General features: G+C 34.3%; 3 pseudogenes; 1 reads left to right on the top strand and 2 right to left on the bottom strand.

The window, feature by feature from the left end:
* The first annotated feature begins 1,984 nt into the window (after window positions 1-1,984).
* On the top strand, window positions 1,985-7,358 carry LOC132641559 (putative late blight resistance protein homolog R1A-3; annotated as a pseudogene).
* Window positions 7,359-7,490: 132 nt separating this feature from the next.
* LOC132642728 (AAA-ATPase ASD, mitochondrial-like) lies at window positions 7,491-8,233 on the bottom strand (annotated as a pseudogene).
* A 130-nt stretch (window positions 8,234-8,363) lies between these two features.
* LOC132639800 (AAA-ATPase At3g28580-like) lies at window positions 8,364-10,208 on the bottom strand (annotated as a pseudogene).
* Window positions 10,209-15,945: the final 5,737 nt, after the last annotated feature.

Below are 15,945 nucleotides of genomic sequence, written 5' to 3'. Positions count from 1 at the left end.
AAAATAACATACAATTTAATTACTTTTTTATTTTTATTCTTACTCTAATAAATGTGAAAAGAGATTAATATCAAATGAAGATCAAATAATGAATAAGATAAATTAGTCAAATTCTAATTCTAATTCGTGTTTCCTTAAAAAATCATGCAAAAGACAACATGACAAATAAAATGAGTTAAATCGAGAATATTTACCAAAAATTAAAAAATAGCATTTCTTCGTTTAAATAGAAAATTAATTTCTACTTTGTTTCGTTTCAAACATGTAAAATTAATTTAATAACTTGAATAGAATTATCCAAATCAAAATTTGATAAAAAATAATAAGTATTTTACAGTTTTAAATTAATCGAATTAAAATTGAAAGTATCAACTGATGCTTAAATATTGCTATTATTTTATCTCAAAGAGAAGAAAATAGTTTTCTTTTAAATAAATCTTCTCTTTTAAAAAGTATTAATAAATTTTCTTAACAAACACGAATAAAATAAAATTTTAGATATAAAGCATAAACTATAATATTATATTAATCGTATTTTGAATATAATATATATATATATATATATATATATATATTATCATTATATAAACACAACCACATATATATATATACTAGTTACACGATGCCCGTGCTAAGCCCGGGCCCAAATTTAAAATATAAAAATAGTAATTTTTTTTTAAAGAAGTATAATTTGTGTCATATTTTTTTACTGCATATTTAATATAATCCAGTGGCATGTTAAATATGTATTGTGGATAAGTCTTTTAAATTTTTAAAGTTTCTCTTAATTAGATAATTTTTAAACAAAATTTCTTTTATGGGGAAGGAAGTCTGGCAGGAGAATTATCAAAGAGATGCAAGCGACTCAATATTTTGTAAAGTAACATGATCTAAATTATATACAATAATTACAACTTGATGAAAATCATCAATTGAATTTTTTGACGTTTTTATGAATTTCTGGCTATATGATTTCCTTATTTATAGATTGAAATAGATTTTTTTGGTATTTATAAGGTTTTAATTTCACTCATGATACTTCATGCCGCAAGAGTTTATGTTAGTTAAATGTGGTGATTTAAGTTTAGTGTTAGATGAAATTAAGGAAAAAATTAAATTCATTAAATGAACCTCAAGAATCAATTTGGTTCTCCATATATAGTTTATACTTAAAAATATTAATCACCAGTTAAAATTGTAATTATAGTACTTTTGTATAATTTTTAAATATCTTAGTTTAACATAAAATATTAAATTGATTTTGGGTATGAGCTGACTGTAATTTAATTTAGCTTCAAAGATTAATCAAATTAACTCTCGGAAAATGAAAAGTCCCACATAAATTGAAATGAAGAGAGAGTAATCTAAGATCTAATAATGCTCCCGTAAGATACCAAAATGTGGCTCCACAGTTGACTAAATTTTACTAAAATGTATAATGATAAATAATGTAAAGGATAAACTAAAACTCCGCTCGGTTCATATGATATGGTGTTATTAGCTAGGACACACCCCTTAAATAAATACTTATCCCGAGAGAGTGAGGAACGATTTCGCTAAATTATCCTTAATTAAATAGTATCAATTTAATATAATTTCTTGGTCATGTTAAATTTTTTTTTATCTAAATAAGGGTAAATTTGAAAGAAGGAAAAAAGCTACTCCATTAATATTCTTTTGATTATGTAAAAATTACTATTTGTTTGAACTAAATATAAAAGTAAAAATATGATACTCATAATATAAATTAAAGGGAGCAAGGGGCTAAAACAAAATAGACAAAATATTGTAGGGCCCACCTCATGTGGGCTGAAGAAAAATAGATGATTGTGTCAAAAATGGAACAGGCAAGAAGTAACAGACATGTGTAAGTAAGCAACCAATCAAAATTCATCTTTTGTAACGTGAGAACGACCAAAAATTGAGATTGACACTTATATATAGTATAAATATATATACCTACACCATAATTTGAAATGATGGCCAATGCCCAGCGAAGAAAAGAAACAGAAAGACAGCGAACCGTCAACCCTCCGTAGGTAGCTGTCAAATTCACCAAACAAGTTTTCAACCACTTCAAAAAACCAGCGTTTTAAACACCTTTTTCAACCATATCTTCACCTCTGTTGAGGTTTATTTTGGTCGGAGTTGAGGAAGTTTTCAGCTTATAAAATGTTCCGCTGAGTTTTTCGAGTGCGTCGACGTTTCCGATGAGGTTCTTCGATGGTGGTGTTATTTACAGTAGATGTTCAACGCTGGATTTGGTTGTATTCTTCTCTACCTGGACAACTAGTGTTTTTCTTTAATAAAAGCAAGGAGGTTTTTGTCTTAAAGGTGCAATCTTTTCCATTTCAATTATTATCTCATCAAATGTCTTCTTCTTTTTCCTTCTTTGTTAAGTATTTTGCTTCGTTTGTTGTCTCAGCTACTTGTTAACTTTTTTTTTGAAATACTAAGTTTTATGTTAATAAGGTAACTGACCTTGCTTCAATTAAGTTATGAAAATACAGTAGTTTGACCATTCCCATTTACTATTTGGCTTCTTGTTTAATTGGACGTTTGCAGTGAAATGGTTTTTGATATATTTTTAGGTTTTTAATTGACAAGGTAGTTTATTTTCATATTCAAAAGGTTAAAAATGCATTCTGTGTATGTTCAGTTAATAATTGCAGTTAGTAGTCTCTTAGCTTAAATCAATAATCCCTTTTCAAAATCGTCACTTCAATTGGAAAAACCCTTTCTAATAATAAAACGTGTGTGTTTATCGCGGGGGTTGGAAAAAGGGGTGTGACATCCGCTACACCACATGGTTAGCTTTTGTATTCTACTATATGAAACATCAGAGTTGAAAAATGGCCAAATTAAAAGCAATGTCTGTGTCTTCAACATTTCAAGTCCACTGTTTCCAAATCCTTCAACTTGATGATTTAATAACGTACAAATGTACCAAGCTCATTGATTCATTATTATTCACAGCTCTCTTAAAATTTGTGTACTTAGATCTACCTATACCCATGTGAAATGAAAAGATGATCTACTTAATTAATAATGATTCTGTATTTAATATGAATGCAGTACAAAGAAAAGGAATCTCGGGTCACATGGATACAGTCATACAGGGAACAAATAGAGCAAACTTATTTACAATAAGTTGACTTGAAGATTGTGCTACACAATTGATTAGCAAAGCATATGAGGTGGAATATGTTGTTGATGCTTGTATAAACAAAGGCGTTCCTTATTGGTGCCTCGAGCGTTGGCTCCTGGATATCATAAAGGAGATGACTAGTATCAAAGCGGAGATTCAGGGAAAGAACATGGTTGAGGATACAATGAAGACTGTCACTGCTCGTACGTCATCACATTTGGCAAGGACTCCAAGGATTAATGACGAAATTGTGGGGTTTGAGGATGTAATAGAAAATTTAAGAAATAAACTACTGAATGGAACCAAAGGACAAGATGTCATCTCAATTCACGGCATGCCGGGTCTAGGTAAGACGACTTTGGCCAACAGACTCTATTCTGACAGGCTAGTTGTCTCTCAATTTGATATTTGTGCACAGTGTTGCGTGTCTCAAGTATATTCGTACGAGGACTTGTTATTGGCCTTGCTACGTGATGCTATTGGTGAGGGTTCTGAACTTAGAGAACTTCATGCCAGTGAATTAGCTGATATGCTTCGCAAATATTTATTGCCCAGAAGGTACCTTATCTTTGTTGATGATGTGTGGCAAAATAGTGCTTGGGATGATTTAAGAGGCTGTTTTCCAGATGCCAATAACAGAAGCAGAATCATTCTGACAACGCGACATTATGAAGTTGCCAAATATGCTAGTGTTCATAGTGATCCCCTTCATCTTCGTATGTTTAACGATGATGAAAGTTGGAAGTTGCTAGAAAAGAAAGTGTTTGGTGAAGAAAGTTGTTCCCCTCTGCTAATAGATGTTGGGAAACGAATAGCAAAAATGTGTAAACAACTCCCTCTTTCAATTGCGTTAGTGGCTGGTATTCTCAAAGAGATGGAAAAGAAAGAAGAATGTTGGAAAAAAATGGCTGACAATTTAGGTGTCCACATTCGCAGTGATTCAAAGGCCATTGTAGAACAAAGTTATCAGGATTTACCTTCTCATCTTAAGCCTTGCTTCCTTTATTTTGGAGCATTTTCTGAAGACGCTGTGATTAACATCTCAAAGTTGACAAGGTTATGGATATCAGAAACATTTATCAAAAGTTGTGAAGGCAAGAGTTTGGAGGATATAGCAGAAGGTTACTTAGAGAATCTTATTGGACGAAATCTTGTGATGGTTGCTAAAAGGGTTGGTTCAGATGGTAAGGTCAAAGCATGTCGTCTTCATGATGTATTGCTCGACTTCTGCAAGGAAAAAGCAAGAGAGGAGAATTTTCTACTATGGATAAAACGGTAATATGCTAATTAATGGTACTTTATTTATTCAATCAATCAAGTATTTCAAGTTATATGTTAAAATTACTATCATTTTACAAATATATATTTACAGTAATCAAGTATTTCAAGTTCTAATTGAAAATCAATGCTATGGTTTTGCTAATTTATATATTCACAGGGATCAGAGTGCCAATCCTTCATGTGTTTACTCTTACAAGCAGTATGCTCGCTTGGCCTTTACTGAAGTGCATAATCTTCTAGAATGGAGCTCTTCTTGCTCACTTGCCGGCTCTATACTTTCCAAGAAGGACGCAACATACTTTGCCCATCGTCGCTTATCCTCACGCACTTTTGCAATTTCACGTATTTTACAGAATTTCAAGTTTCTAAAAGTGTTGGATTTGGAGCACCACATTGTTATTGATTTTATTCCAACTGAGCTTGTTTACTTGAGGTATTTCTCCGCACATATTGATCAGAATTCAATTCCTTCAACCATATCCAATCTTTGGAACCTTGAAACTCTTATATTAAAACGTAGAAGATACTTGCGGCGTTGCGTGCTACCACTACCTCATACAGTTTGGGAGATGGTTAAACTGAAGCGTTGCGTGCTACTACTACCTCATACAGTTTGGGAGATGGTTAAACTGAAACATCTGCATATTCCCGACTTCAGCACAGGAAAAGCAGAAGCATTACTCGAGAACTCCGTAACATTTTTTATTTGGAAACCCTTTCCACTCCATATTTTTCTGGTTTTGAGGATGTGGAACTGATGTTGAGAAAAACACCTCATCTTCGAAAACTGATATGCGAAGTCGAGGGTGAGTTAGAATACTCTCAGTACCATGTTTTGGATTTTCCAACACCGCTTGAAATACTAAAGATTTATCGTTCAAAAGATCCCTTTAAATGCATCCCCTTTTGCATCTCCGCACCAAACCTCAAGTGCCTGAAACTATCTGGATTTTACCTGGATCCTCGATACTTATCAGAAATTGCTCAGCTGAAGAACCTTGAGGTACTCAAACTGTACTACGTTGAGTTTGGCTACCATAGGGAATGGAAAGTGAGCAATGACGAGTTCCCTCAACTTAAAGTCTTGAAACTAGTTTGGTTAGCTTTCTTTGATGAATGGATTGTCGCAGATGATGCCTTTCCTAACCTTGAACAATTGATTTTGCGTGGATGCCGGGATCTTAAGGAGATCCCTTCTTCTTTTGGGGAAATCTCTTCTCTAAAGTACATTGAGGTAGAGAATTGCAACGAGGCCGTTGTCAATTCAGCCAGGGATATCCAAGAAACACAAGTTGAAGATTAGCAAAATACTATTTTCAATCTCGTCATAAGCAAGGTACCACTACTCAGAAAATACCTTAACTACATTCAGTCTCATTTTCCCTACTATAATAAGTTGCCTTTTACTACCTTTTCTTTTTGTTTCGAAATTTGTTTAAAACTTTATTATTCAGATTTGGAAGTCTGCCAGCGAGCTTTCTGCATGATTCTGAGCTTTCAGAAATCTCCTTGTTCTCAAGAATTTTTGGGGCTTAAACTTTTTGAACTGTTTTCACTGTTATCTTTATTATGAGTCATAATTTATGACACTCATGGCCTCATTTATATCTAGGATTTTCTCCTTTGTTTTCTTGCAGAAAAAGGTGCTGAAATTAGACATTTACGGTGAGGAAAAGGTATTTAAGGTATTTAGAGCTATATGCGGTATCCCAGGTACTAACTAGACTGATTATCTTTTCTTTCCTTTATTTTCTCTTGACTTGTTTTAGAACACCAAATAACTTTAATTCATCAATGTATATTGGTTGTCTTATTCTATATAACAGGGGTAGAAGCTATTGCACTTGATAGGATAGAGAAGAAAATATTAGTGACAGGAAATGCGGATGCTTATCAAGTTCAATCAGTTGTGGGGAAACTGAGAAAGTTGCGGAAACTGAGGAAGTGTGGCAACTGTAACCCTTGGTGGACTAAACCATGGCGGATTTGCAGAAAATAAGATTGAAGATGGGAAAAGAAAGAGACCATAAGGTGTAATTTCATTCCTCACATCCCACACCTACGATTTACTGTGATTTTTATATGCTAACAATCTAGAGCTTTGAAAGGGACTTAAATGAAAACTATTCTGAAGTAAGGACTAAACTGTAAACATAACTTCCTAACAGCTCCTAACTTCACCAATGTGATATAGTCCTTGTGCACAAGTTGAGGCGCCTACTTGTGCACACCCAAAGTTGGAGGGTATAATTGCCAACTGAGGCCGAGTTTGAGGGCCTATTTCAGTTTGCGTCTTCATTATCATTTGATTTCTTACAAATTTACTGAATTTGGTACTCGGCATTGCAACGCTTACTAGCTAAACACTGCAGTGCTGGCTCCTAACTTGTCAACACCAATGTGATATAGTCCTTGTGCACAAGTTGAGGTGCCTACTTGTGCACACCCAAAGTTAGAGGGCATAATTGCCAGTTGAGGCCAAGTTTAAGGGCCTATTTCAGTTTGCATCTTCATTATCATTTGATTTCATACAAATTTACTGAATTTGGTACTCGGCACTGCAACGCTTACTAGCTAAACACTGCAGTGCTAGTTCGTTGGAATGCGCTGGGCAAAATGTGGACTGCAATCTAAAAATATGGTTGCTGCATCCAAACCAGAAGAATGTATCAGGTATTACAGTCATTTCTAAAATTTTAGAAGTGCATGCAATGGAAAAGAGAAGTTCCATAGCAGTTGTATCATTATCAATCCTTAAAGAAAGAGTAGAGCAGTGGTTAAAGCCAATAGGTAATAGACATGTCATTCAATAATTGTTCATTTTCGAGAGGGATGAAGAGGTAGAAGATGTAAATTGCGAAGACAGGTACACTAATTCTAATTTGAATGCTTTTACAACTCAAAAGTATTAAGAAGATCTCTTATGTAATTATCATTTATATTACTTATTATCATTTATATTACTTAATTTTAACTGATACACAAACATCTTTTAATAAATTTCATCTTAAAAAACGGTTCACCAAATCCTTTTTCTACTAGGATCGGAACACGTGCAGTACAAGTATCTGGATCTCACCGGATTCAGCCTAACAATTTTATCCTTTCATCTTTTTCTTTATCTTCCTCGTCTTTCTTCTTATTCTTCTCCCTTTGACCCGTAAGGTCAAGGGAGTAATCGATGTCTTCAATCACAATAATAGATTTACTTCTAGTATCTATCAGCAATTTTCTTAGCTCGGTGTTGTCCTTAACTGATGTCAGTTCGAGATCATAGACATCATATTGCAAGTAATTAGCCATAGCAGCAATCATGCTAGATTTACCCGTTCCTGGGGGACCATAAAGAAGATAATCGCGCTTCCACGCTTTTCCAATCTTTGCATAATAGTCTTTTGACTTGCTGAATGTTTCGAGATCATCCATAATCTCTTGCTTCTTGTTTGGATCCATGGCCAGAGTATCGAATGTTGATGGATGCTCAAACACTACTCCACTCCACATCCTCCACCCCCTATATCTGTACCCACCACCTGTCTCTCCCTTATTGTTTGTGTACAAGCTTTCTTTGTCGTTCTCTCACAGATATCGCCTTCCCTTCATCCAACACATACTTCAAGTATGACTATGTGATAAGCTCGCGATTCTTTCTGTGAAATTTGAGCTTCAAAAACCTCTTGTCATCCTCCTTCCACAAAGCAATTGTCTGTTTGTTGGCTGCTAATTGGCTCGAAATCCACCAAACTTCTCATATTTATATTCATCGGTTATCTCCTCATAATCATGCATGGTTAGGATAAGAGATTGACCATCTTTCACCGTGTTGGCTTTGAGGCGCTTAGCTTGTGTGCAAGAGTTCTTGCTCAAGTACCTTTCGATTGCTACGTAAGCTTTGCTCCGCTCGAACCACCCCTCACTTTCATACTCATGACCATTATTTCCTTACCGAAATCAACCTTTGCCTAACATCACCATTTTCCTTAGCACCATTACTTTCTGACTTCTCTTTTTCGCTTACACCATCAGCATTCTTGGCTTCTTCAGTAGCTGCTAATTCTTTCTTTTTCTCCTCCTTCTCTTCCTTCTCCATCTCAGCCTTTGCTCTCTCTTCTTCTTCTTCTTCTTTCTCAGCCTTCAACTTTGCTTCCTCCTTTGCAGTTTCAAGAGCTTTAATCAATCTCTCCAAGCAAGTGTCTGCATTTTCCTTCGAAGACTTAAGCATCAAATTCTCAGCAATATCAGCAGGAGTCATATTAGTTTCCCCCAATAACCGACGAATCTCAGGAAAGTGAACATGAGATTCGACGTCAAGATAATTATTTGCAAGCACCTTGAAGGACTCAAAGCAACAGTAGGATAGCACAATATGTTTATCCATCCTCCCCCTCCGAATTAGAGCAGGGTCACCACCAATAGCTGACCATAGACCATCAATGAAGTTCAAAAGTCCGGATAAAGTTACCTCACTTTGCTTTTCTTTCTCCTCTCCTCTTTTAATCTTCTTCTTGATGGCGTCTTTCTCATTTTTTTCTTTATGTTCCTTGTTTTTCTTTTTATTCTTCTCTCTTTGACCCGTAAGGTCAAGGGAACAATCAATGTCTTCAATTACAATAATAGATTTACCTGTAGTGTCTATGAGCAATTTTCGTAGCTCAATATTGTCCTTAACCGATGTCAGTTCAAGATCATAGACATCAGATTGCAAGAAATTAGCCATAGCAGCAATCATGCTAGATTTACCCGTTCCTGGAGGACCATAAAGAAGATAATCGCGCTTCCACGCCTTGCTAATCTTTGCATAATAGTCTTTTGACTTGCTGAATGTTTCGAGATCATCCGTAATCTCTTGCTTCTTGTTTGGATCCATGGCCAGAGTATCGAATGTTGATGGATGCTCAAACACTACTCCACTCCACATCCTCCACCCCCTATAGCTGTACCCACCACTTGTCTCTCCCTTATTGTTTGTGTACAACTTTCTCTGTCGTTCTCTCACAGATATCGCCTTCCCTTCATCCAACACATACTTCAAGTATGACTCTGTGATAAGCTCGCGATTCTTTCTGTGAAATTTGAGCTTCAAAAACTCTTGTCATCCTCCTTCCACAAAGCAATTGTCTGTTTGTTGGCTGCTAATTGGCTCGAAATCCACCAAACCTTCTCATATTTATATTCATCGGTTATCTCCTCATAATCATGCATGGTTAGGATAAGAGATTGACCATCTTTCACCGTGTTGGCTTTGAGGCGCTTAGCTTGTGTGCAAGAATTCTTGCTCGTACCTTTCGATTGCTACGTAAGCTTTGCTCCGCTCGAACCACTCCTCACTTTCATACTCATGAAAAATTACGTGCATATAAGGGTAGAAATAGCTCACGATTTTATCCGTATACCTCCTAATAAGACCACGAAGTTCGTGAGGAAAATAGTTCTGGTACATGGTCCAGGAGAACATGATTGTTGCAATGGCTGGACCCAACTGAGTCCAAACATCTTGCATCATCTTGAGATTAATAGGAGTACAACAGCAATTGAAGAGTATGTGAATGGTTTGTTCAGTACTAAATGATATATGGCCTCTTATATATAGAGATAGAAAACACCAGAGCGTACGTAGTTATCATTTCCTTGGTCACCAAGTTTGAGCGTTTAAGAAAAGACATACTTGTGATGGAAAACAACTCATAGATATTTGTGTAATTGCAAATCATCTCATATAAAGGCAGCGGGAAGGAAAGTGTTATAAATCATGAATAAAACGTGCCAAGTTCCAGGCGGTTTGTAGGTATTCTACCTTCTTATTTTAACAGAATAAAAAGGAAAGTACATCGTATAAATTGGGACAGAGACAATATTTCTTTTCTTTTATAATTTGGGTATGCTCATGAGTCATGACCATATATATATATATATATTCAAAGAAACTGCTTTGTAAATGCCAAGACGTTTCTACGGCCAATGTTGAAATACTAGTCTTGTCCTGATCAGGAGGCTTTATATATATATATATATATATATATATATATATATATATATATATATATATATATATATATATATTATATAGGTCTCTAGAGAAGTAGGAAGGTTAAATTAAGATAAATTAAGATTCGGAGTTGGATCCACTAATATTCTGATGCATATGGACATTGTCTTTTTCCAAGGTGATAATATATACACACACAATATATGTATATGCCATCTATAAGATGTCGTTGTGCTTACGCATGGGAGAGTGACTAATGATCATATATCATCTAAGATGTCATTATGTTTAAAGGAAAATTTACAGTCAAATACCATTCGGCCATCTAGTTTACAAAATATGTACACAGTGTATAGGTAGTGTATAAACTATACTAAATATACATATGATATACATACCTATACAACCAAAGTGTATAGGCAGTATATACTTTGGCCATATTTGATAAACTAGATGGCCAAAGTGTATATTTAAGTGAATTCCCCAATTACACTATCTGATATTCGGTATAAAAAATTCACGGACTCTATTACTAATACAAATTCACACTTAAACGACCAAACAGAGGGTCACAAGCATTAGATAATTAAGGTTAAGTGGTTCAGGAACAGAGCATAATGAGGACTAATTTAGATATCAAGAGGAACAATTGGGAGGAAAATCGAACCAAAAGCCTTCAACAAATTAAAGTACATTTGTTTGTTGAACCAAGTCTCTCAACAAATTATTTTATCCTTACTAATTAAGCCACCTCTTCGTTGGTAACTTGCATAAAGTAGTCCTCATTATTGTCTTTGTTTATTACATAAGACGACCTTTGTGTTTAGGTGAAGGCACGCCACTTCCCGCCCACATTATTTAATTCATGAGTTTACAATTATTTTCTTGTCGAAATTTCCACTCTTAATTCACAATTGTTAGTACTCATATTGTCTTTGTTTATTACACTAGTGTTATTTGGCCCGTGCTAAGCCCGGGTCCAAAATTAATATTAAAATTAAATTTGCAATTACTTTTTTTCTTACTCATTGTGATTTTAAGTTATTGAAAGATTAGTTTGACCTTTTCTGCAAATTCCTAAAAACTAAAGGCTCTCCATAAATTAAAATTGCACCCAAAGTATTTAAAAATTGAATAAAGACTTTTTTGTCCTTATTTTAGAGTTCATTTTAGCATTGTTTATTTACTAAATTTTATTTAGATTTAGACTTTGGAAATTTTTTGAAATCCAACTTAGCTGTAACATCTGTGTGATTAAAAACTTCCATTATGAACTATAATGCTTTCTTTCAAAAAGAAGAAAAACAATTTGGTTCAAGAGACATCAATTATAAATGCTACATTTATTCTTATAATGAGATGTTAGTAGATGTTATTTTCATTTAAGATAAGATATACAAATTACAATGAAAATATGAAGAGAATTAATGACTTTTCTTAATATAATTAAATCCTTTTGCTTTCCAAAACTTATGTGATGAGGAAATGGCATTTTTTTCCTTTTGCTAGTTTATAAGTGGCACATTATTTTATAAAATGTACATTATAATCATTTTTTAAACAAAAATAAAGCTTCAATGCTTCATGCTTAATATAATCATGTGTCCCTATGCTAAACAAGCACTGCCTAATCCTTTTTTAACCCCCCCCACCCAACCCCACCCCCACAAAAAAAAAAAAAACTAAAAAATCTTAAATATGATTGCTCTCTTTTGTTACAATTGTTTGATACTCCCTCCGTCGCAATTTAAGTGTCTTACTTTCCTTGTTTATTTATTCCAAAAAGAGTCTCTTTCTATATTTAGTAAGTTTTGGCAAGTTTTAGACCACTAGATTTAAAAAACTACACATATCTTTGATTTAAGACCATAAGATTTAAAAGTCTCCGTTTATTTCTTAAATTTCGTGCCTAGTCAAACTAAGACACTTATATTGAGACGGAGGAAGTATTACTATTGTTTGGAAAACTAAAAATTATGTAATATTTAGGTACACAAGCATAAAATATGTTATTTTCTTTAATTATACATATCAGTTATAGTTGGAACGACTTTAAGGATTTATAGGTTATTGAGGCTAATGCGTCTATATATATATATATATTAAAGGGGATGACATATTTTAAATAGTTAACTTATCTATGTAAGAGACATTTGAGAATACAAGCAAAAGTATTTTTAAATAGAAAATGTCCAACAGAAACATATTTTAAATTTACTAACAAATTTTTAAAAAACTATTAAGACAATAAAGTAATATATAGTAGGAGAAAAACGATTCATATAAAAGAAGCTATAATACACTCCACATCACTCTCTCAAGTAGATAAGCAATAAAGAACAATTAAAAGGTTGAATTTGGAAGAGACACCTTTTAGTTAGAATCTAACTAAATGACTATAAAATTTTTAGATTCCCACTTATTATAAGTAGTAATATCCAATTTAAACGAAACAGGAAATCTGTTGGAGTTGTTTCACATGAGCAACTCAGAACATTCGACTTGTTGGCTTTGTGAAATTTAACCTTAATTGATACAGAAACATGATAGAGTTGTCATTCTTAGCTAAACATTGGGTTGAACTTGAAAAAACGTTATTCAATATCAAATTAAATAATAGGCCAACGTCATAGATGGACCCCTGAACTTGTCCTGATTTTTCATTTAGACCCCCAACTGAAATATTGACCATCTGAACCCTCGAACATAAAATAAACTGTGCCATTTGAACCCCTCATGTCAGTTGGGCACACACGTGAAGCTCACTTGTTGTGACATGAAAAAATAGACCAATAAAAATAAGCCATGTCATGTTACCTGTTTTTTTTGTTTTTTAAAAAGCCATGTCAACGAAAAAAATTAATTTTAACAAAAACTCTATTTTAAAATCTATTTAAATAATTAAAAAAAATTGAAAAACCCAACCCATCCTCTTCGAGAGCCCTCTCGCCGCCGCAGCTGCCTCTGCCGCTACTGCCGCCGCTGCCTCCTCAAAATAGATTTTGAAGTGGAGCAGCGGAGGAGGCAGCGACAACAGTGGCGATGGTGAAGTGGGCTATCGGAGAGGATGAGTTGGGTTTTTCATTTTTTTTAAAATTATTTAAATAGATTTTAAAATAGAGTTTTTGTTAAAATTAATTTTTAATGGTTAAAATTAATTTTTAATGATTAAAATTTAAAAAAATAAGGCAACGGCGGCGGTGGAGGAGGCAGCTGCGGCGGCGAGGTGGGCTATCGGAGAGGATGAGTTGGGTTTTTCAATTTTTTTTAATTATTTAAATAGATTTTAAAAGAAAGTTTTTGTTAAAATTAATTTTTAATGATTAGAAATTAAAAAAAAAAAAGCGACGACGGCGGCGGAGGAGGCAGCGGCGGCAGTAGCGGCAGAGGCAGTTGCGGCGGTGAGGGGGCTATCGGAGAGGATGGGTTGGGTTTTTCAATTTTTTTTTAATTATTTAAATAGAGTTTTTGTTTAAATAATTTTTAATGATTAAAATTTTTAAAAAAGAAGAAATTTGGTCTCTCACGCTCTATTTAAAGCAGTGAGCTTCACGCGTGTGCCCAACTGGTACGAGAGGTTCAAATGGCACAATTTATCTTATGTTCGAGGGTTCAAATGGTTAACGTTTCAGTTGAGGGGTCTAAATAAAAAATTAGAACAAGTTCAGCGGTCCATCTATGACTTTGGCCTAAATAATATACACATACAACATATACAACATACAATACTTAAACCTATTAATTATTGAATATTGTCAATATTTGCTAAAGGCTAACAAGGCCACGAATAAACATGTCTGGAGGGAGGCAAATTATTTTCTAGCAAATGAAGGATATGGCTATGAGAAGCTTTGATACTCTAGAATAATGCACTTGAGGAAATTTTCTCCTACGTGTTGCTAACGAACGATTTTAAGATCTTTATTTAGTTTGTTTCTTCGATTTTACCAAAAACAAAATAGAATAAACAAAATCAGCCACTCCTTTTGAAGGCCAAGGCAAGGACCAGTGGGATATTTCTAAATATGTAGCTTTCGCTTAGCTTGCATCTTTGTCCCTTCTGAAAGTGGAAACTTTCATTTCTATTGCCCGGTCAAATGGGACACATTTCACTTTCATTGATCTAATTTTTCTTGTTCATTTTCCACATTAATGTTGACATATTGTTCAATTGTAATTCTTTTTTCCACAAAGCACATGGTCACGTCTATATATATATGGGTTTTGCTAACCTACAACATGAAGGTTGTACGATAGCAATGTATCCATCTTTTAGTTCACAAAAATACCCCTATTAGTTAATTAAAATAGGGACTTTCAGGGGCCATTTTGGTCTTTCCATCAAAATTCCTAATTTCCCTCCAAACATTCCTAGACCCAATCTTCCACACCCCCATCCCGATGCTCATCCTTACAAGCTGGTCCCCCAAACGAGTGAATCAATACTAAATCGATTCACTTAAAAAATCTAAATTTCCTCCGCACAATTCCAAGACCCAAAAGTCCAAAACGGTAGAAACAGTGATTCAATTTATTATTTGTATATATTTTGTTAATCACCAATTAGAGGAAACCAAACCATGGAAGTGTTTCTATTTTGGAAAGATGTATATGAAGAAGATGATGTTTTCCTTTGTGCTGTGTGAAAGTAAATGGACAGAAATGGTTTCCAAGAGAGATAAGGTAGTGAGTGAAGGAGGAGTAACAAGATTCTGAAAATTGGCGGAATTTGGGGTAAAAGACAAGAAGGCCCATATATTTATGAGGTGGTAAGGGTATTTTTGTGAACTAAAAGATGGGTACATTGTTATCGTACAACCTTCATGTTGTAGGTTATATATAAACTTTCGGGGAACTCCAAAAAACTACTTCACACTAGGGGTAGTTCTTAAAAATTTAATACTGATTTACAGTAGGGGTTTATATTACACAGGTTTTTGACTGGGCAAGGGATTGGAGCATTTGATGAAAGAGAAGGGGAATATGGAAATTTTCTAGAGAGAGGTGGTTGATGCTCTTGTTGGTGATGTCTTTGCTTCTCCACAAATGCTGCTATTTATAAGCGTCTGGCGGACTTTAACTCCGGATTTCAAAATGCTAAAGAATCTCTTGAGTTCAGCCGGGTGCTCTTTGGGCCCCATCGTCACGTGAACTTTTTTCAAAAGAAACTTTATTTACTCGTCTGTTAGCTGATCTGTCCATTTACTGTAGCTGCTTTATTAAAGTTGCTTTTAATAAAGCCTTCTTTTTCTGCAAATGTCTGCTAGCCGTTGCTTTATTCAACGAATCTTTCAGCCTTTTGTCTTATCATAACTATTTCCTCTACTACGTCTGTCTGATTATTTCACATACACACACACACACACACACACACACACATATATATATATAGCCAAAAAAGAGTGATTTCTTTTAGTCACGAATCTAGTGTAATTCCTTAACATTGTCTAACTTATCTGGCATTTCTAAAACGTTTTTGGCTATATGAGGTTGTAACTTTATTTTACCCTCTCCTAGTATTACTCCTAAA

Source organism: Lycium barbarum, chromosome 5, assembly GCF_019175385.1.
Source record: "Lycium barbarum isolate Lr01 chromosome 5, ASM1917538v2, whole genome shotgun sequence".
Taxonomy (NCBI): Eukaryota; Viridiplantae; Streptophyta; class Magnoliopsida; order Solanales; family Solanaceae; genus Lycium; species Lycium barbarum.
The sequence above is the reverse complement of the archived record's forward strand: the minus strand, read 5'-3'. Positions and strand labels throughout refer to the sequence as shown.